General features: G+C 42.1%; 1 protein-coding gene across 3 annotated transcripts in view; it reads right to left on the bottom strand.

Annotated features, from left to right (window-relative positions):
• Positions 1-22,739, bottom strand: part of ndst2a (N-deacetylase/N-sulfotransferase (heparan glucosaminyl) 2a) — a 143,688-nt gene that overhangs the window by 51,355 nt on the left and 69,594 nt on the right. For 2 of the 3 annotated variants that reach the window (XM_072678353.1, XM_072678352.1), the window contains one exon: positions 22,501-22,547. The exons of the other annotated variant lie outside the window; for it this stretch is intronic. The gene's annotated coding sequence lies outside the window, so the exon portion shown is untranslated. The remainder of the gene's footprint in view (positions 1-22,500; positions 22,548-22,739) is intronic. 3 annotated transcript variants of the gene reach the window in all.

The following is a 22,739-nucleotide window of genomic DNA, read 5'->3' as shown; positions in this document are numbered from 1 at the left end:
TATATATATATATATATATATATATATTCCAGACATTTTATCAAACAAACAAAATACTTGAATTTGCATACTAGTGGAGAGCCTGCCCTCACCGGTGCTGTTTAAATGCTCTTAAAGTTCAAGTATTAGTACTGTGTTTAAATTTGAATAATAACTTCTGTGCATTATATTTTTTATAATAATTTATTTTCATTATTTAAGCAGTTATTCCTGCAAATAAATGCTCTAAATAGCAATATTTTTATTTGGAATTAAAGGGAAATTTTGTCCATGGTTTATAAAATACAACGCAAATGTAAATTTCCCTAAACACATTGACAAACAGCTTTTATTGAAAAGCCAGCATGACTTAATTGCCAACTAGGCTACGCACATACACTTCGCTTTTTTAGAGGGGAACTGACTGCTTCGGCCTTCTGCCTGATCTTTGGTCATATGGCCCCATGGCATCACACGGATGGGTTCGATACTTCACCCAGACAGGGTAACATCCGGAGTTGGAGGAAGTGTACCACAACTCTGTGTCCAGTGACAGGACAGAAGATTAGAAAATGATTATATTTATTGTAGCCTGTGCAAGACTTTGGGCTCCCGGCTGCTCTCTCAGCCACACTGGGCCATTTCAGAACCGTTCAGAAAAAGACAAGTGGGCTGGAGAGAAAATGGAAGGAAAGTCCTTTTTAAAATGTAGCAGTCTCTGTGACATGTTATTAGCCCAGCGCTGCCTCCAATTCCAAACTGGACCGTGTGGGCTGACCTTGGCACAGAAGCAGGGGAGAATCAGGCACATCGGACCTGCCATTCAAAACCACCCAGGAAACACTTACTTACATTCCCTGAGAGCGCAAGTGGGTGCAAGGAGGCGAGAGTGAGCACAAGCAGAATGTGTGGGGACTGAGATGAGTGCTGCATTCCTTTTCATTATTCACATCTGTGTCTTCATACGAACAGTGTTTGATTATGATGATAAAGAAATGAACTAAAAACAAAAACAAAAAAAAGAAGATTTAGACATTCAGGACAATGACGATTCTTCAGAAAACACCCTGAGAAGACCTGATAGAAGAAACAAAGGTAAATGACCCTAATTCTAATAACCACACCACGCCTATGAAGAAGCACAGGAGAGCAAGACAGAACACAGCCAAAAATAAAACATTTTAATCATGCATTAAACACGTTTTCTGCAGGGCAGAAAGGTCGGGATTGTAGACTAAGGAGGGGGCCATCAGTGTTGAGCTGTCAGGCATCACCTGAGGGAGATAAAGCCTGTGGTGCTCCATCAGATCCCTAAAGAACTACTCAGCCTCACTGAAGGCATTTCATCATCCGCACTACAAAGACAGGAGAGGAGGCACTAGATATAGAGCCAAAAGGCAATCCTTTAAAAGCACAGCTCTGTTTTCATCTAATCTCCTAATCCCAACAAATGCTGTAGATCACTTTAGCTCACTCCAAACTCCACACAACACCAGACAATCAGAGGCTTTAAAACATCTAATCTGAACCGTGAGATCAACTGTCAAAGTCCATTTGGACGCAATGTATTCAGATCTATTTGGATGAAATCTACAGGGAACCGCTCTGTGTTCCCCGCTAGGCTGTGCCACATATACACTAGATTGAGCTAAGGATTTTTTTCTGTAAAGCTAATTCTCCAGCATGGCTGTTTATCACCACCATTATAGTTGAAAAGTGAAATAGAGTGTATTGTCATTATGAGGCATTGTAAACTTTGTGAGACTTTGTTTGCCTTTTGGATTGATGGGGTGGGAGTTGGGGGGGTAAGTTTTTCAAAGGCTGCAAGAGAGAAATGATAAAATAAGGAAAAAAAAGAAAAAGCTTCTTTTGCAACTGCCAGGGATCTAAAATCTGTAAATAGATTTTATGGGGCTCAATAAATCCTTGAAAGGTTGTAACAAACAGTCACAGGAATGGAGGAGGACCAAGAATTTCTTGAGCTTCACAAAAGCTTGAGAGTTTATCAGTGCCTGCAGCTTAGATACAAGAAACTGAATCAGTGTGCCAAGATGAAATAAAGGAATGACTGGTGAAATGGCACAAAAAGGATGAGACTGGCATTATAAAGGATAAAGGTGGGATTATAAGACTTGAGAATTAACAAAGGCGACGGAATAAACCATACTTCTTTTTTCTGCTATTCAGTCAAGCGAAGGCTCAGAGTCTCGAGCAATCACTGGGACTATTCAGGATAAATCTTCAACTTCAGATTTGTCATACACCTCAGTCATATATACATACAGTATACACATATAGCCTTCCAAGACCAGGAAACAGGACATGGTGGAGCCAGAGGATGCCAGGATCAATTCGTGAAAAGAGGAAGCGGGAATGCTGATCTAGTAATGGGGACTCTAGGGTGCAGTTGTCCTTTTCTGATCAACGGCTGTCCTAAACTATGGATATTCTGGGTCGATCAAAAGGCTTCACTGACAACCTTCTTCCTCCAATGCAAAAAAGGCTAATTAATCACGTATCAGAAAATATTGGACTGCAGATTTTAAAACTGCACCTTGAATAGAAACAAATACATCATAAACAAGTAGACTTATAATGTGACCAAACTTAAGATATTAAACATGACCAACATTAAAATTGTACCATATTACACACAGTCACCATATACTGAATATCTCAGTCATAAGGTTAAACTAAAGATGCCCAGTTACACGTTACCTCAACAACACCTCAAACCGTTATGTTTAACTTTAAGTCGTACTATAGGAGGTAAAATAATCTGTAGTGTTTATATTCCTTTTTTTCGAATTTTCTTTACTAATCAGGGATTTCGTGTTGCCAAGTGCAACAGAAACATGCAAAAGAAAGACTCCAAAGACTCCAAAAGACTCCAAAAGTTGTTGAGAGGCCATGTTCAGTTTCTGTTTACCCTTTTAGTCTTGCTTAGAAAATATAAGGCTACAAGCCAACAAGTAATTACAGCCCAGATCATCCAAAACCGTAATAGATGACCATTAGTACTGTATTAGCTTTGCTGCTCCTGTAAAACTGAAGAAGTCAACTCTGGAAATCATACACTATATGGACAAAAGTACTGGGACACTTGCTCATGTCTTATTTCGTCCAAAATTAAGGGTATTTAAAAATAAATAAATAAATAAAGGAGAGTTCATCCTGCTTTTGTTGGAGTTACTGGCTCCACTGTCCAGGGAAGCCTTTCTACTAGATTTTGGAGCATTACTCTCAGCAACAAGTCTTAATAAGGTTAGTATATATATATGATCACCACCCAACTCGTCTCAAAAGCATTGCATAATATCAGAAAACACAGTTCCACTGCTCCACAGTTCACTGCTGGGGGGATTTATACCTGTGTAGGCCATGCCTAGCATTAGATTGATAGATTAGATTCAGGTTAATCTGCTCCAGGGAGTCCTATTCTATTGCCAATACTTCTCTACATGGACCAGACAAGCTGTGTGTCAGCAATGGTTGTAACTTCAAGTAGCTGAATGCATTCATTAGAAGGGGTGTCCACAAACATTTAAACATTCAGTGTATTTCTGACCGATCAAGGTATTTAACCTAAAGCTGCTCCAAGGATGCTCCAACATGTCATTATAACGACTCTCTGCTGCAGCCTTGGAAGGAAAGACTCTCTCAGGATTCCTACTGTTAATAATAAAGGTCTAAGCATTAACAGCAGTGCCAGCATCGTATTGATGGCGTTCATAAATGTCTTGCTCAAGGGCATGCTTTGACCAGAAGCTGCATGCGGTCCTATAAAGTGAAAACCGTGAACAGAGCTTCTGTCCTGCAGTTACAATGGCAGCGTTTTGGACGGCACTATGAACCCTGCAGAGATGCTGTGCTGTGCACTGTAACATCAGCTGGCTGGCAGAGGACCTGCCAGCTTTCAACACAACTGATGAATAATGGAGCACTACGACAAGGACAAGACACCCAGTGCTACAGCCATTCTGGCAGGCAAAGCCAACTACCCACCTCAGAACAGCACAAACACACACGTTCATCACTAAGGCGTCCACTAAGGGATATCAGGTAAACCAGTACTGGCTCTATAGAGGAGGTCAGATTTTAGCGGATAAAGAAACTTTAAAGGAAGAGTTTTATGAAAAATCAAACTTGTAAGATTTTTATCACTTAACCAGTGGATGTCGATCAGCCAAGACATTAGGTATCTTAAGTCTAAATCTGTACTTGAGCAGAAAAGGAGACTGTAGTGCTAATGTCACTAACAATGTAAATACATGCCTAAAACACCTCAAAACCAGCTCAAAACACAACCAGGGCCCTCACTTACCAATACCGGCCTTTCTTAAGTTTGATCTTGAGAAAACACAAATGTGTTTTTAAACCATAGAACACGGTTTGACGTTTGCGGCTATTCTTTGAAATTCGGAATTCCATTGCTCTCGTAAATTGAAAAATTTCTTCACACAGCTCCATCTTCTATTTCTCACTGACAAATATGATGTGGGGAAGCACATTGGATTGACTGACTTCTCTCTATAAAAACAAAAATCTACTTCACAGAGTTGAAATGGTAGTTTAGTCATTTTGAGTAACCAAAGATCTACTCCCATCTAAGCTTTTTAACTAGGAATGATCCTACACACAGACACACACACACACAGAGACACAGACACACAGACAGAGACAGAGACACACACACACACAGAGACAGACACACACACACACAGAGACAGACAGAGACACACACACACACACAGAGACAGAGACAGACACACACACACAGACAGAGACAGACAGAGACACAGACAGAGACAGACAGACACAGACAGAGACACACACACACAGACAGACAGAGACACACAGAGAGAGACATACACACACACACACACACACAGACAGAGACAGACAGAGACACACACACACAGACAGAGACACACACACACACACACACACAGACAGACAGAGACACAGAGAGAGACATACACACACACACACACACACACACACACACACACACACACACACACACACACACACACACACACACACACACACAGACAGACAGACAGACACAGACAGACAGAGACACACACAGACAGACAGAGACACACACACAGACAGAGACAGACAGAGACACACACATACACACAGACAGAGACACAGACAGACAGAGACAGACAAAGACACAGACAAATTAGACTGTAGTATTTTAACAGAGCTGGGAGCTGATTGGTCAGGGAGGAGAGTCAGACTGGATTATAGGATATAAAACACTATAAAACAGTCATTTATAGGAAAAGTGTCTACTAAACTAAATCAATCAGTCCAGAATGTCTCATTATAGAAACTGCTGCTAAAGGGGGTTTTACTTCAGTATTAATCAGCAGCTCATCTAAACTGTGTGACTGTATTATTAATACAAACGCAAAGATCAGTTTGGTATTGGGTGATACTCACAAAACTCTGAATGGGATTGGGGGCAAAATACTCGATTGAGATATCCCTAATAAAAACAGTATTTACAATTCATCAAAGCAAATAAATGATGATTTGGGTGTGTTTCCAGTTATAGGATTGGTACAGTCCATTGGTGTTAGTCTAATATCTCTAAACTAAAGAAAGCACACGTCAGATGTCATATCTTGCCCGTTTGCATTCGGGGTAAACAATCAATCAATCACATGACTTGTCGCCAACCTATTCATTTAACTGCACGGTTTTGCCAGACAACTGGGATAATACAGAACGAACAGTAAATCCCCTTCCTGGAGGCTGGGTTTCACGCTTAAAAATCAAGGCACAAAAGAGAGTTTTATGTGATGGTATAAGAGTACCACTACTGGTTTCCCAAAGAACCAGTTCATAAAGGTTCCAGGAGGAACCCTTCCATTTGTTTAAACCCTTTGTATTACATAACATTTCCATACCTCCTTAAAAACACTGTTCCTTTGTCCTGTAAACTCCTCCATTGTGTCCTTTTAAGAGAGGAACACCATCCAATCAGACAGAGCTATTTTAAGCCACTCAACAGCAGTTAAACAGCGTCGGCTTCATTCACTTTATTAACGCTGACTGAAATACTGTCTGATGTCGTAATACTGGGATACGCAACATTTGAAAAATGCTGCCATTTTTCCTTTAGGGCCCAGCACTAGACACCAGCACACAGACCCCCCTGTTAAAGGACAGAGGTGTTCATCAAAAGGCTGTGACAATGGCTGACCTCTGGCCCCTGCGTCTTTATTGACTCTATCGGCCCGCCCTTTCCTGCCAGAGCGTTCCATTAACTTGACTTCCTCCAAGCCCACAGACACACATTACACCGTCTGAAGCCCACCAAAATCAATGCACTGCTGCAGGCTACAGCTGTGCAACGACAGCTTTCCAGCTAAGAGGCACAACACATCTAGCCAGCTTTAACACTCTGATAATGACTTCCAGAGTTTTAGGGCTGAAATCTGAAGACCTGGCCCCCTCCCTCACCCGCACACAGACAGACACTGCCACAAACACACACACACACTGCTCTGTATTTTTAGAGAAACACGCACACATTTTTTTGTGGGGAAGGTGCTGCTTTACCGTGCAGAGAGAGGAGGAAAAATAAAAGGAGCAGTCAGGAAGATAAATGAAATGGTGTTTTCAGCCTTTAAAAAAAATTCATGGACGCCCAAACAGACAATAGCGCTGATGGCGACTAATGGCAGCTTGTGCACAACAATCAAGCACTATTTATTTAGCACTATATACTACTAGGTTCATTGATTGATGCAAGAAATGGCTGAGCTTTATACACACACAAATCAGGACAGTCTCTCACACACACACACACACACACACACACACACACACACAGGCTACGGTACAGAGATCAGATACATCCACATCCTTTGTGTAAAGGAAACGTGGAGCCATAGATGAGGCCTCGGAGGAGCGGAGATGCACCAGGAGAGTGCTCCGGCAGTGATGCAACACACACTCACATTACACTCAGCACTTCACTCAGCTCCTGGGAGGATTCAGGCACAGCTATTGATCTGACTGCTTCAGTTTGGACATGGGACAAACAAAAGAACACACTTAAACCAGACTGTTTACAATTAGCTTCACTGTTGTAGAGGCTGCAATGGTGAAAGACACAACGAAAGAGAGATATGGATGCAGGGAGCTAATCATAGACCGTCCTTCATTTATTTAACTCCCAGTCTAAATGTTCTTCACATTTTTAGAAGATTTTTCGGAGGAAAAATAACTAATAGAAAAACCTTGACTCATGAGATAAAGAGCACAAAGCTTTCAGAAAGAGGAGAAACTCAAGCACCACTGTGCTTGCAAGCATCCACAAGTGTCTGTGTCCGTCCTTTCACTGTGAGAAGACCTTTTGCTGTTCTCAGAACAATGGACCAACCACTGCCAGAATGAAGACCTTAACATTACTGATGTGTTAGGAATAACACACTAAAAACATCTGCTTCAGTGTAATTTTCTGTCAAAGAGGAGGTTAAGTTATAGATATTTATAGATTTATAAATATAAATCTACTATGAGAGGAACTTTTCTGTGAAAATATCTAATCCAAACTTTAAACTAATAAAAACTAGCCAAACTTCTAGCATCTCTGTTTTAGGCCTGGGCAATATGCCGGTATTTTATTGTATTGTGATAAATTATGTTATGATTCACAATATGCTTTTATAAGCATATTGAGGATATTGTAAATGATTAAAGAACACTGATCAGAATTACCAACAGTGTCATTAGACTGGTTTAATTGGATGAAATGCAGCAGATGTTGAATAAAAATCACTGTTCAGCACGGGAGAGTATCTGAACAGCATTTTTTAAGAATCTGAAAATGTCTTTAAATATTGTGATGTAGTATTTTTACCATATCACTCCCAGCCCTACATCCAACTTCATTTCTCCCAACACTGCTTCACACCTATATGAACACAGAGCTGATCAACTTACAGTGAGGCCCACAATTCACCCCAACCCCCCATTCAGCTAACTGCTTCCCCCCAGGACTCAAGGCAAGGCCATGAATAGATAAAGGCTAAGCTCAGATGCTAACTGACCCCAAGCACTCTTCTTGGATTTAGGGTGTAATACTGTCTTTTGTGGCACGAGGCCCCGCAGTTCAAGATGATTAACAGATAAGGCTGACTGATTACAATCCTTACCCATTATGAAGCCCAGTTTGTTTTATTACAACTCCACAAACATCTACAAACAGCATTTCCCTTCTCTTTGACATTCAGTCACTGTGTTTGACCCAGATACGACATACGTCATGATGTGCGCTGGCCAAATGAACACAGGCTGCATTCGAGTTGTCCAAGTGTTCAAAAAGTCTGTGTGTTTTATATCGTTGCATAGGGAGATTTACTGCTTTAAATAAATAAATAAATAAAACATTCATAGAACATGTGTATTAATATACACTATATGTCCAAATGTTTGTGGACACCTGCTGCTGCTGTACTGCAGTGACACAGACGTGCAAATTCACACACAGCTTGCCAATAGAATAGGACTCTCTGGAGCAGATAAACATGAACCTATTGGCACCACGACTAATGCAACGTGTGAGACAGATGGTTATAAAGCCCCCCAACATTAAGCTGTGGAACTATGTTCTCTGAAATGATTGTGCTCCATCCATCCTTTGGGATTGAGTTGGGGATGATGTGGGGTGGTGATCATCCAACATCCTGACTTCACTAATGTTCTTGTCGCTGAATGCAATCAAATCCTCACAGCAACGCTCCGAAAACTAGTAGAAAGCCTCCTTCCCTGGACAGTAGAGAAAGTTACTCCACCAAAAGCAGGATGAACTCTTTTTAATACTCTAACTTTGGAAGTAACAAACAAGCAGGTGTCCCAATACTTTTGTCCACATAGTGTGTATACAGCATGCGCTAAAGAAACCCTACGTTAATGCCTATAACAGACTAAACCCCCAGAGATCTACACCAGTACAGCATGGGGTTGCATATACACACCTGCATGCCTCATGCTAACAAACACAAGCACTATAAGCACTTTATCTCCACTTGCTCCTTGGTTCTAGATCGTTTGTGTGTCATATGGTTGGCCTGACTAACCTGACCTGAGTTAGCTAGGCTGACAGTCCTCACCTGAATTCCACTGAACTACTACACTCAAAGACAAATTTAGACAGCCATCCATGCAGACCACAGCCCCGCAGACGGGGGTGTGAGGATTATGATGCTCGAGCTGCATCCTTTGCCATGAAAAAGGTCATTCTAATGGAAAGAGGAAAGGGGGAATACAGCAGGGGTGCACGAGCAAGCGAGACTCAGAGTGAGAGAGAGAGAGAGAGAGAGAGAGAGAGAGAGAGAGAGAGAGAGAGAGAGAGAGAGAGAGAGAGATATAAAGTGAGCAAGGCAGAGTGATGGAGGCAGAGATAAATAAGGGAGGAAGTTTCCGGGGCACATCTGTTTGTGACTGCGACAAGGCCATTCAGGTGCTGTATCCAGCGGCTGCAGCAGACGAGGGCTGAAAAATGTGCCCTGCCACACCACAGCGCCTCTGGTCAAACACACACATGGCAATATATCTCTGATGAGAGGAGCAAACACACACACACACACCTACCTAACAGCAAGGTACAGCTACCACAGCAGATGAAACCCACAAAAAGGTTTCATCACTGTGGGACATCTCCATTTTGTCAGTGTTTCCAGAGCGCAAGGAAGAAGGACAGTTAATAATGGACAGTGCACCACACCTACATACAGCCAGAGGTGGACCTGGCCTTTGAGCCTCTGAGGAATTCCTGTCTAAGTGACATTTGACCCATCAAAGCCTGGGCCTGGACGAGTGGTCTCGAAGACTCATCTCCTGACAGCCCCTCATTAGCCAGGGTGGAGGCCCAATAACTAATGCCAACTAAATAAGCTCTCTACCCTCTTAGCCTGTTTCATTCAAATCATGCCCTGAGGCTGCAACACCGGAGAAGGCCATTTGTGTGCGTGTCTGTGGGGAGTGTGTGTGAGTGAGCATGAGTGAGGCTACATTACAAGTGCACATTATAACCCTTTATACACAAACTTTTTGTTCGGGTCTGATCCTTCTGCCTGGCTGGTTTATAGTGTAAAATTCAGTATCACCTAATTTTCCAAACATTTTAGGATATCAGATGATCTGCCTGATTTTTTAAATGAATAAACCCATACCGTCCTGCCTACTACCCCCTCAAGCTAAAATAATTGGTGTTAACACCAAGCTTATTGTGGATTGTTTTGTTCGGTTGTCTGTCAATTCTGCTATTAGTTTCCAGACGCCCAAGTTGGCTAGCATTGCACTAGTGATGGGCGAAGAGGTAGGGCATCCTTCCCACCCAAAGCTAGGAAGGACAACTGTACTCCTCCGGCTGGACGTGGCGTCACCATGGATTGAACTTGCAATCTGTCAGTCATGGGGTCCAACGCTTAGGGCGTTTTCACACTTGTCTTGAATGCCTGCACCCTGGACCGATTCTGGGCTCGTTTGGGGGAGGGGCTCGTTATCAATGGCTTGCTTTCACACAGAAGAATTCTATATGACCCTTGAATAGAGTCCACTATTTTGAACTTCACTTTTCTGCGAGTATTGTAAAGTAGTAGGACCTCGTCTAATCTGTTTTCATTTTTTCCCCTTATTTTTCTTGGACAAAAACACTCAGCGAAGAACAGTGCTTTCTAGGGCCATGGCATATCACCTTGCAGGACCACCTGCAAACAAGGAGCTGTTGCAGCCTGCAGGTGATGAGTTGAAGCAGTCACATGACAATACTAACCAATCAAGCAATGCCACACACCGTGGATAGCCTCCACACACACAGAACACCAGACGAGAGATTTCAATAGTACCAGAGACCAGTTCTCTGGGTTACTCCCAGACTTTTACACTTGACCAAACGTACTGAACTCTCACAGCAAGCGCTCCTGGGTACGGAGCAAATTACGTACACTGCATTTAACTGTTAATTAACATGCATGCTGACATTCTGTAATTCACTATAATGTAGGATATTAAACACTCTCAGCAACAGTACTTGTCTGTTTAGTCAGACGAGTTGGAGTTTTACCAGAAACCTTTCAGATAAGCAGGGTACTTCTGCTTTCCCAAGCTCCCACTGTGCTGTCATGGTCTGATCGTATGTTACGGTCCCTCCTCTGAGCAGGTCAGAGAGGCTGGTAAATAAATCACAGCAAGCATTGCCACAGCATTGGCAAGAGCAGAAGGAAGAGCAGCAGCAGAACCGTTACCCTTCAAAAAAGGTGAAAACCCATGTCTCTTTTTTGATTAAACTTCAGAAACATGTCAGTTTTCCAGTCTCAAGTAAAATCCCTGAAACTGCAAACCCACTCAAGAACATAAAAGAACAGTGTGGTGGTTTACACTGTTTGATGGATTACTAATGGGCTAAAACACTTACTAATGGCAGTAATATTCAAAAGTACATTTTTACTGAAGGATTTACAGTAAACTGCGACATAGTCAAAATATGTTGCCTAGTCGTCTATTGCAAGCTTTAGTCATGTACAGGCTATCTGCTGTTCTGTAGAACATCCCATACCTACAAAAAGAGGAGTAATCCAGCCCTATGCTGCTGCAACAAGCCTGACTTAAAACTCACGCATGCCCCACTCAACAGAAGGAATGGTCAGGGGCTCCTGAGAGGACCGCAGGCTAGGCTCTGGAGAGAAGTGCCCAAGGGATGAAGGATTACCTGAAATATTTATTGTAGACACTGCCCCCCTCCAAATCTCCCTGTACTCCACTGCTCAGTGAACCCTCGCTCCCCAATGCCTGCTGCTTTAAAAACAGATTAATGCTAATCCAGGTTAATATAGGAGGCAGGAAACACACTCCGTTTGTGTGTCTGAGTGTGTTCCTTTGAATCATGACCAAGCATAAAAGAAAACAAGCCTAAAAACCACATACTCACAAAGCAAGCCTGTCTAAATTATAATACGAGTGTTTGTTAAATTAGGTAGCGGGAAGAATGAATAAGAGCTAAGTGACTGCTTCCTTGTTTGAAGTGTTCAGCGCTGGCCTCTGTGGGGTTGTAGGACATGATGGCTGCCTGCGGGATAAATAGTGGGCGAGTTTGAGTGAGAGAGATGCAGGGAACGTGTGATGCAACCGAAAAGGAGTGTCGGGCCGTAAATTAAATTCTCCGAAATTCTCCTTTAGTTGAAATGTAGTCAATGAGTCAAGACCTGTCTGCTGTTTGAGGTTTGCTTCTTTAGTTAGGCACTGGAGTTATGAAGCTAAAGCCAGCATTTTACTTCAAATGACATCAACACTTATGTTTGAAGAAGACTTCGTCCAGAACACCGCCACAGTACGGTAGTCAAAACCGCTTGCTGATCAGAACTTCCACCTCATTATTGCTTCGTTTATTCAGGACCAACTGCAGTTTGTTCGAGACCTCTCCATAAGCACTGGGTCCTGTTCATGGTGCCCCTGGTTTGAGACCTCACTATGACTGTGATGGTTACTGCTCATGGTGTAATACGATCTGAGATATTCTCCTGACTGAACAAATAAGGTGGCAATTGGGACGATTTGCAGAGACTGTGAAGACTGATGGGTCTTGTTATGATGTAATTTGTTTCAAGACAACCCACTGACTACAAGGAGTCCTGTTCACCACCGCCCTGTTTCTTCTATGACCTTCCCACTATTGTATGTAAGACGTCCCCCTGGTTGCGAATGGTCTGCCACTGCCACTTGATTTGTTCGGAGACCTCCCACTGACTGCAATGGGTCCTGTTCACAACCTTGTTTGTTCGAAAACCTCTGCGATTGGTCCTACTCACCATTTCATCATTTGTTTTGAGGAATCCTTCTGACAGCAATGCTCCTAACTGCCACCTCGTCTGAGACCTCTCCATGACTGCAAAGGGTCCTGCTCATGGAGTCATTTGTTCAGAGCTGTCCTTCTGACCGTGACTGGTCATGACCACCACCTTGTTTGTTCTGAGACCTCCCCATGACTGTGATGGGTGCTGCTCATGCTGTAACATGATCTGGGACATACCCCTGACTGCAAACGATCCCAACTGCCAACTTACTTGTTCTGAGACCTCCCCCTGACTGTGACTGGTCTAAAACATGCCATCATTTGTTCTGAAACCTCCCCCTGACCACTAATGATCCCAATCAACACCTTGTTTGTTTAGAGACCTCCCCTGACTGCAGCTGCTCCTAATCACCACTTCATTTGTTTGAAGACCCCCACTGACCGCAATTGGCCATTAGCCCTCAAGTAGCTTCTGGAGCTTCTGGTGCTTCTCGTCAATGACACTGTGTGTCCTTGTTAATAAATGCCACGTAAGCAGATCTTTGTGAAACAGCTTAATATGCTCTGAGGAAAGAATATGTGAATATATAGATGTGTGGTTTGCACAACGCTAATCACCGGCAATACAAATTACAGAAACTTCTAAAACTCCGGGCACCAAACTGGTCTTGTTTGATCGACTACTTTTGGTGCAATGGGGAAAAACCATACAGGTCTGATTTTGGTCTAAACAATCGCTTTCACTTAGAAGAAGGTTTCCCCTGGAGCCCAGGAGGCGTGTGAAGCCGGCTCTGTGTCGCTGTGTTTAGAGCTGTGAATGGGAAGCTGAAGGGTCTTTATCCGAGCCAGGTGCTAAAGCTCTTTGTTCAGAATGAGGGAGGGAGGCCTCTCCGGGCTGTGCTCGCTTTCTCACCGTCTCTGTCTGTCTGTCTCTCTCTCTGTGTCTTGGAGAAACGGAGGAGGAGGAGGAGGTGGCCGTGTGCAGCTCTAGCGGAGCGTGAGGAATGGGTCAAACACTCCACGCCGCTCTGTGCTTTTCTAAAGCAGCTCTGCTCACAACACACGGCTCCCCGCAGAGAATGCGCCAGCCTGGAGAGAACATGTTGACTCACAGCTACATTAAAGGCACAAACGCCCACAAAGACAAACACACACATGCCTGTCCCAAGCTTTCTTGATGACACACGTTAAAGGGATTTTTTTTTATTCGGACTGCGCAGTAATAAAGTCATCACTCTGCCAAAACAGATCATTTGTGGAATGTGGTCTTTACAGACATACATCTTGTAATTCTGAAGGAAAGAGAATACACGGCTGCTCGTTGGAACATAATGGATGGTTTCGTTCTTTCAGTGCCATTCAGTCATATTCACTTTGTCTGCCTTTCTCTCTACAAGCAGCTCTAGAACACTATTTTAGCTGTATTCATTTTACCAGTTTCATTAATGTAATTTGTAAACAGCATAAAGATTCTGTGCCCCTGAAATACCACAGATAGCCCTGAATTTGTTATGTTACAGTCGTTTCACTCAACAGCAATTGAAACAGTATGCTGCAGGGCTGTGTTTTTACATTGGCAAGTGTTTGTTTCTAGCAAGATGTGAATAGGACTAATATTACTAAATGAGCTACAGGTCCAGCTAAGAACAGAAGGTCATTCACTCTGGAATTATTAAGCTGTAACAGAAACAGAAAATCCGTGGCTGCACATTAATATATGAGGTATGTGGCACAGACGCAGAATGAAGTAAAGTGACCCATGAAGTAAAGGTTTAGCACAGAAGCAGGTGTCAGCTCAAGTTGGTCTTCCAGGGGTGTAGGTACCAGCTTTAAGTTAGGAAGAAAGCACCTCTGAAATAAAAAAATAACTAGCCTCCAACTCCAACTAGCCAGTATACATATGCACATCCTTCCTTTGAAACAGATAATGCCTTCCACTTTTGTGCCCAACCAGCAAGCAAGCCATTCACTAATTTGTCATTTCTGGGCTGAGGTGATAACTGCGATGGTGTTTTTGAGGCTGATACAGATTCATATTCATATTCAATTTGTAAGCATTTTAATGATGTAAAAACTAAAAAAAAAAAAAAACTAAAAAAAAAAAAAATAATAATAATTTTACAAGAGATCAGACATGCCCACCACTGTAAACAACTCTAAATTTAGCACCTGCTCTTACTGGTAGGTAGATGACATGTTAAATTACAGTTTTGCTATAGTTATTATGGCAAACTGTTCTCCTGCAATAGTAGCAGCATTCCTGCCTGCGTCAGGGCAGCAAGTTGTAATTCCAATATTGGACAAATAATAATTTTCCAGTCAATCACAATGTAATACATCATCTGCTGACACACCTTGATATGGTTGTCAACGCCTTTCTTTAGACTCAGTCTAGAATCCTTGTCTTGGTGCATATCATACCATCACTAGTGGAAAGTGGAAACACAATCAACACTAGGCATCCTAACAGAGGGAAATGGGTGGGAAGTTTTAGGTGAATAATTTTTTAATCCTAGGGATTGTGTTTAGAGTGTGAATGCACTGAAGATGTGCACATGAGAAACATTTCACAATATCAGATTAAATCTACTACCAAACTACCACAAAATTAACAGTATATTGAAAAGTGAAAAATGACAAAACTGGAGATACAAGAATTTTGTATGTTATTGAAAACGAATCATGAGAATGAGTCAAATGCAGTGGAGTAGCTTGGAATCACTAGCAAAGGTTTAGTTTTTGTGGTTTAGAATAATTATACTTAGGCTTGTCACAATAACTACTCTTTTGGATGATATATTGCCCCAGAAATAACTGTGACGAATGGTCAAATTTATTGTATTTTATGCCCCTGATATAATTACAATATTACATCCAAGTCAAAGTGAACTTTTGATAATTACAAATATTCAGACACTGTAATGTAATGTGGAATGCTAAAAATGTTTAAATATAAAGTAATTAAAAATAATGATAAAATACAACCACTGTCTTTAAACAAAGTTTGAACATTCACATTAACGGACTCTCCTCACCCATTCGGTTTAAAGATAAAATTATCTCACACCGGAGCTGTGGGATGTGGCAGTGTCCATTTGAACGCACCCTTCCAAACTTTCTGGCTGGAACTGTGTCGTCTTTGCAATCAGCTGATAGACCGACAACATATATTCTTATTGAAATGCACAGCGAAATCCAACACTGTGGTACAGCAGCCGTATTTACACCCTACTGCAATAATTGTTTTGCACTGGACATAACACACAAGGTGGCGTCAAAGGTGGTGTCTGTCCTGAACTGGAATACAAGCTTCTAATGTCCAGGTTTCACTTGAATGTATGGTGTGAAAGACTGCAGCAGCAGTAAACTGTATTCCACACTATTATGGTTAAACATTGGCAGTTAATCAGTGGTTCATATTTGTCCTGTATCATGTACTTTGTACTGGCACCATTATTGGGTCACTGTTGGGTTGGGTTGTGCGCACTGCACTCTTTTCCTATAATATATTGTACGATATTTCGATAACGTAATTAAAGTGACAAGCCTAATTATACCATCAAACATCTGTCCGATGCAGATAATTTAATTCCCATATCATTGATCAACCCCAAGTAATCCCTTTAAATAGAATCTCTCCTCAGGTAAGACACCAGCTCTAATAAGGTTTCCTTCAGCAGAGGGTGGTGTGAGAATGGCAGGGCTCTAGAGATTGCTCCATGTGTCAGAGCACATCAGAATAGGGCCAGTGGCCTAAAGCAAGGCTGAGACAGAGGGGAAGCATGCAGGAGAGCGGCCTCCTCACACAGCTTCCAACAGACAGCTTTAAACGCAGAGGCTGTGCCTGGACAGACACGGGTGAGATAGTCATGCTCAATGACGAGCTGAATGCAGACTGAAAGAATGAGTGCCTCTTGGGTGCCGGGAGAACAAAGGCAGCGGGGGCTATGGCTGTTGCTTCTGTTCTACTCCTCCATTTAAAAAAGCGAGCGAGGAGGGAGTCCTGTGCGACTGTAAGAATAAAGGAGGGATTTAACAGCAAACGCTCTGGAACATCCTGCTTCTCTCCTGAACTACACTCTCAGTCACACTGCTGCTGGAGGCATACTTAATTCAGGGGTGCATGAAGGGACAAACATGCTCTCTCCATGCGTAACTGTGCACGCACCACACACACAGTCACTACAGTGCTGCCTTTTGAGCAGAGGCAATGCCATTCCAAAGCCTTTATCTTCAGCCACACACACACACACACACACACACACACACACACACACACACACACACACACACACACACACACATTAAACTGTCAGCACATGGACATAGGGTCATACATATGCACACACACAAAGCAAATGTTACCATCAACCACCAGATTGGGTGGAAAAATGTGATCCTAATGCTTGAGTACAGGTCATTTCTAGAACTGTGAACCGGGGACCAGAGTCTGAAGAGTTTAAACATAAAGGTGTTCTTAAATAAATAAACAAACAAACAAACAAACAAACAAACAAAAACCATCCCAGTGAGTGGCAATTCTGCAGATGAAATTGCTGTGTTGAGAGTTATCATGAGAGACTGGCCAGGCTGGTTCGAGCTGACAGAAAGGTTAGCATAACCGGTGTATAACAAGTCCAAGACCGAATCTGCAAGAACCGCATGATGTAATGGGCCATAAATCGACATGGACCAGAATCTCAGAAGAATGTTTCCTAACTGAGGCTGTGTTAAGAGCAATCGGGGCCTCGTCCCAATTTCAACATAGTGAATATTATCTGATTTATACAATTTATACAAACTAACCTACCTGGAAAGAAAATAAGTCAGAATCCAAACTTTAATGTTCAGAAAATGTGGCTTCATGTAAAAAGCTCAAGTCATTTTGGTCCTAATATTAAAGTTACCAACAACTTCAAGACTTCCAATGAAATTAGCATATTTAATCCTAAAAGAATATATATAAAATAAAAAATAAAAACATAAAAAACATCAACGAAACAGGGTGGTCCTCAGAACTTGACTCACCAAAAAGCAGGCTAGGGAGTGGTAGGGGAAGCAAGTGAGAGAAACGGAGAGAGAAACAGCAGGAGGGAGGGAAGATAGATGGTTGCTGAGGGCAAACGCTTTTTACAGAGCTTGCAGAGACATAAGGCTCACTGACATCGCAGCGCGCTACATGAGATAAATGCTGACGTTCTTTCTGAAAAGCATGCGGGAGGTTGTACTTAAGGGTAGCTAAAGAGGTAGATGGTGATGCAATTGCCCGTACTTCAGAATCTTCAAAAGTCTTACTTATGTGTTTGCTAATTTGCCTGGAAATGAGTCAGACAAATTCTCAAACAAGTGAACTAGAAATGAAGGTCTAGACGCGTCACGATATTTAAAGACATTTTAACAATGCACAGTATTTATCTCAATATTTTAAAATAGAGGAAAGGTGGACCATGTGGAGAAAATGTGGTCAGTTGGTCAGTATTCTTTAAAGGCTGATATCTAGGATATGCTCAAAAAAGTATATTGTGTACCACATAGCTCATAATACGATAAAAATATTGTCGTATTGCACAGCTCTACCTAGAAGACAAATGTCAATAACAATTGGGGGTTGGTGGGTGGGGTGAACAAGGTTGGAAGGTTGCACAGACTTCTTTAGACACATGGACAAGGTACAGCAATAATTTAATGGATGGAAGATTAGGGATTAAGGATTTCAAGAAGTTATTTCATAGCTCCAGATCAGATCCAGATCAGATTCCTGTCTAGTAAACACAGAAGTGCAGAAATCCAGCCCTGGAATCCCGCTGTACATTGTAGCCCCGTGACGTAGTTCATATGTTCTCACACTAGACTCTCGACTCTATAGAGGAGCATACGCTGTCTTCGGCTTCTTTGCCCCATAAATGTTGTGAGATGAGGAGAAGGGTTGGTGAAGCTGCTGGTTCTGGGCGGGCTGAGGAGGAATCTCCAATCATAGCTCATAGAATCACTCAAAAGAACCCCAAGTAACATTTTTATTTTGAAGTGTTTGGGGGATTAAGTGCCTTACTCAAGGTTAATACTAAGAGTGCCCAAGTCAATCCTGAGATTTGAACCTGCGACCTTATCTCTCATCAGCAGTGTTATCAACCACCCAGCAGAGCATTTTGTTCACTTGTGTTGCCAGTTGTCATTAAAGACAGTCCCTCCAGGAATGTGCAACATTGTGATGGAAATAATTAACACAAATTCTACCATTGCTTGCAGTGTTTGCAACTTTGTCTAAATCACCACATTAGTTTCACACTTAACTTGTCAATCTGAGAAGCAGTTTAGCAAAGTGTTCTATGCGTCAGGGAGTCCAAAACAACATTCTGCTATAAACATACTACGCTGAATGAGAGTCTAATGGTGCTGTTCTATTTATATATACTATTCAGTATGGATGTGTCTGGATTTGGACATAGCTATAGTGTCTGCCTCAGACTCACACTCTGATGGATTGCCTACATCTAAACTAGGCTGACCATAACCATCATAATTTTGTCAGTTGCATTCGGATCAATCATCCGTGCATCCGTGTGAACGCAGTTCCAGGTCTGTCTTATGGAAAACAAACATTTGCAACCAGTCGCGGCTCTGGAATCTCATCACTTTACTGCACTACGTAGGGAGTATGGTGTGACTTAAGACAGCGCCGATAGTCACTTCTCAGAAAGAGTAAACTGTGCAGGTTAGTGGCGAAAGGAGAATAGAGTGTTTCATTGTGGGAATTAAACCTCAGGAGAGTTCCTGCACACAGCTCGTAGATGTTTTAGAGCCACAGCACCACAGTAAAGTTAATTTTTTTGCGACCTAACCAACTCCGGTTGACTCCAGGGTGACCAGCATGACGAGGAAAAAATTGTATGCGAATATTTAGTAGTATTTTCATTTAGTTTATTTGCATCGTGTTAGGTGCATCACAGCCTTAAGGGCTACCTGATATGGGACAAAAAGCCAGTATTATGATTAGATTTGCAATATGCCTTGTTTGAAAAGGGGTCTGCATCATTCTAACCAAAATAACCTACATTTGTTGATTATATTAACATCATGATTCATCAAAACACCCACAGAAACACTCATCTGGAACTGTGATCTGTCAAGATGCCCACAGCACACAAAACACTGGGTTTGATTAGAAGGCTCACGGCCATCTGCAAAAATGTGTATTGCAAAGGCCAAAATCACAATAACAATTAACAAATAAACATGTTGGCAGCCTTATTGTCCAGTGACCATGTACCCGTTCTCTGTGCTACTGTGAACAATGAACAATAGCAAATCACTGCTGCCAGTGTGGCCCAGTGTGAGTTTTAGCCCATGCTTTAGGACGTTGTGCCTGTTCCTCCATAGTTCGATGACCCTGCATCCTCACCGCTGGGAGATGTGCAAGAGGATAGATAACATGGTGCTGAGTCATGATCAGATTTTCTAAAATCCATTCTCACTTATCCACAATGGCTCTCACACACACTCTCTCCTTAGCATTCACTCAGACGCTCCATTTTCGATTCCCCATAGACGTAAAGTAAATTTAGCCTTCATTTCCCCCTGCAGACTATACTACCACTACTGGAACGACACTTGAGCATTGCCTGTCTTGATATAATCTGTCTCCCATCCTTTAAACCTCCAATTAGGACTGCTAGAGGAGTGTCATAACAGCTGAGGAGAAGTATTATTGTGGTAGACACTGGAAGAGAGAGAAAGAGGAAAAAATAACAGTGATTGAGTGTTTGGCATTCAGGACTGAACACATTGAGATGTTCAAGGGTGGAGAGATAATTCAAACTGATTGCAGAGGTAAAGAGAGGCAAAGCGGTAAAGAGAGAGAGAGAGGTAGGGAGAGAAACCTTCTGTACATCTGACATGATGTTGAGATAATTAGATGAGAAATGACGGCAGACAGTCAGGTTCAGCTGAATGATTCACTCTGCTCCTCAGATTTTCAGACAGGATACCACAAAGCTGCTGATCTAAAATCCAGCACAAATGGAATAGTTACATAATCTACTTTGTCCAATAATACAGAAACAACAGCAGCTCAGTGAGGACACAGCAATGTCTGATCTGAAAATAGCGCTCCACTGATATATAAACTGTGTGAACCAATAGCAGTGAGAGGGCTGGTTTCTGTTCATTTGCTCTTATTTGTGCGCTTTTGATTTCACCAGCTCACCATCAAATTGTGGAGTTTTGTGTAGTATAATGTGTGCACAGTCCAGTTCATTAATATTTAGACAACACTCAACAAAGTTCATTATTTTGGCTGTTTTCCACAGCACACTGAAGCCAATGAGGGTCTATATATGAAAATGGTGTAAACCACAAACACAATACAGCTGTTAATTCATTCATCACGGACATCGTGGGTCCGCAGCCTATCCAAAATCATTGAGTGTAAGACAGGACTACCTCCTGGACAGGGCATCAGTCCATCACAGGTTACCACACGTGCTCATTCCCTAAGCATCATGAGTTCTTAAGGGAAACCAGAGTAGCTACCTAGAAGAAACCTCCCCCCGCCCCCCACACACACACACACTCTCTCTTTGAACACACCAACCTCCATACAGACAGAGAGACCAGAGCCAGGAACAAACCCACAACCCCAGGCCCCTGGAGCTGTGCAGCACACATGCTACTTGCAGCGCCATCAGGCCACCTGCTCGATTTGTATGCAAATACCCTCAAATTAAAACTGAAAGCCTCTACTTTCATCTGATTTACTTTCAGGTCCAAAACTCTGTAGTGAACAGCTAAGTGACTAATCCTGTCAACGTCCAAATACTGTATAACACTGTATAACAAACGTCATATCAGATTACAATACAATTAAACTTCAATTTCTTTTAAACCTTGATGATGCCCTGAGGTCCGTTTATAATTTTCTCAGGCTGACCATTCAGAGCTTCTCAGTCATGATTGCAGCCTAAACAAATGAGCATCAAGATGATGGCAGAACATCTCATCCTGTTTGTAGCAGAACACAAAATATTATGACAAACAGCAACACGCTGACTATGAGAAAGCAGAGGTTTCTGGGAGGCATCACCTTTATGTACCTTTTTTTTCTTCTTTTTTTTATCTAGGTGCATGCTAGTCTGTTCCATATCCACAAAGAACTGTGAACGAGAGCTTCCCCTGCTAACAAGCACTTGTGTGGAGGAGGAAAATGGACAGAGAGCAGAGAAAGTATGCTCTCCATGGTGTCAAAAAAGTGTCAAACTTGGTGTAAAGGTTACATTACGTTAAAAATCTCACCTATTTTTTGGTCTGACTTGGTGTACATGGAGTGAACAGGCAATTAGTTGGCCACTCATCGGAAACTGCACAATTCCCAACACTTGTTAAAATGGCTGAATGTACCAATGGTTCTCAAATCACTCTAAAACACCTGATTAACTCATTAAGCAACTCATTAAGCAGGTAATTAAAATGTCCTTCATGACTCAGTTTTATTTGAGCAGAGAACACACAAAAAAGGAGAGACTGAAAACCACTGGTTTATGCCAACTACATCACAGTAAGTGGGAGCTAATAGCTCTTGAGTCTTTTGGCCTTGTGGTTGCCTAATCGTTCATTTAAACGTCACTCTGAGGTCTTGACTCGGCCACGTGTACAAGCACACACTAGCACCCACAATGCTAGCTGATTAGAGTGAATACACTGGTTCATACCTTTGTGTCCCACTAGTCCTCACTTATTGGCAGTCCAGCTCAAAGCCCTGAGGAAACACACACACACACACACACACACACACACACACACAAAAAAAAACTGTCAATCTCAGCACAATCACAACAATTTCATTATGATACAATCTTTTTATTTTTTTTATTACTCCATATGTCTGAATAACCACATTTAAAAAATATTCACATTATTTAACTGTTCATTTAGATTATAGTTACACAAT

This window comes from Salminus brasiliensis, chromosome 4 (assembly GCF_030463535.1).
Source record: "Salminus brasiliensis chromosome 4, fSalBra1.hap2, whole genome shotgun sequence".
Lineage (NCBI taxonomy): Eukaryota > Metazoa > Chordata > Actinopteri > Characiformes > Bryconidae > Salminus > Salminus brasiliensis.
The sequence above is the reverse complement of the archived record's forward strand: the minus strand, read 5'-3'. Positions and strand labels throughout refer to the sequence as shown.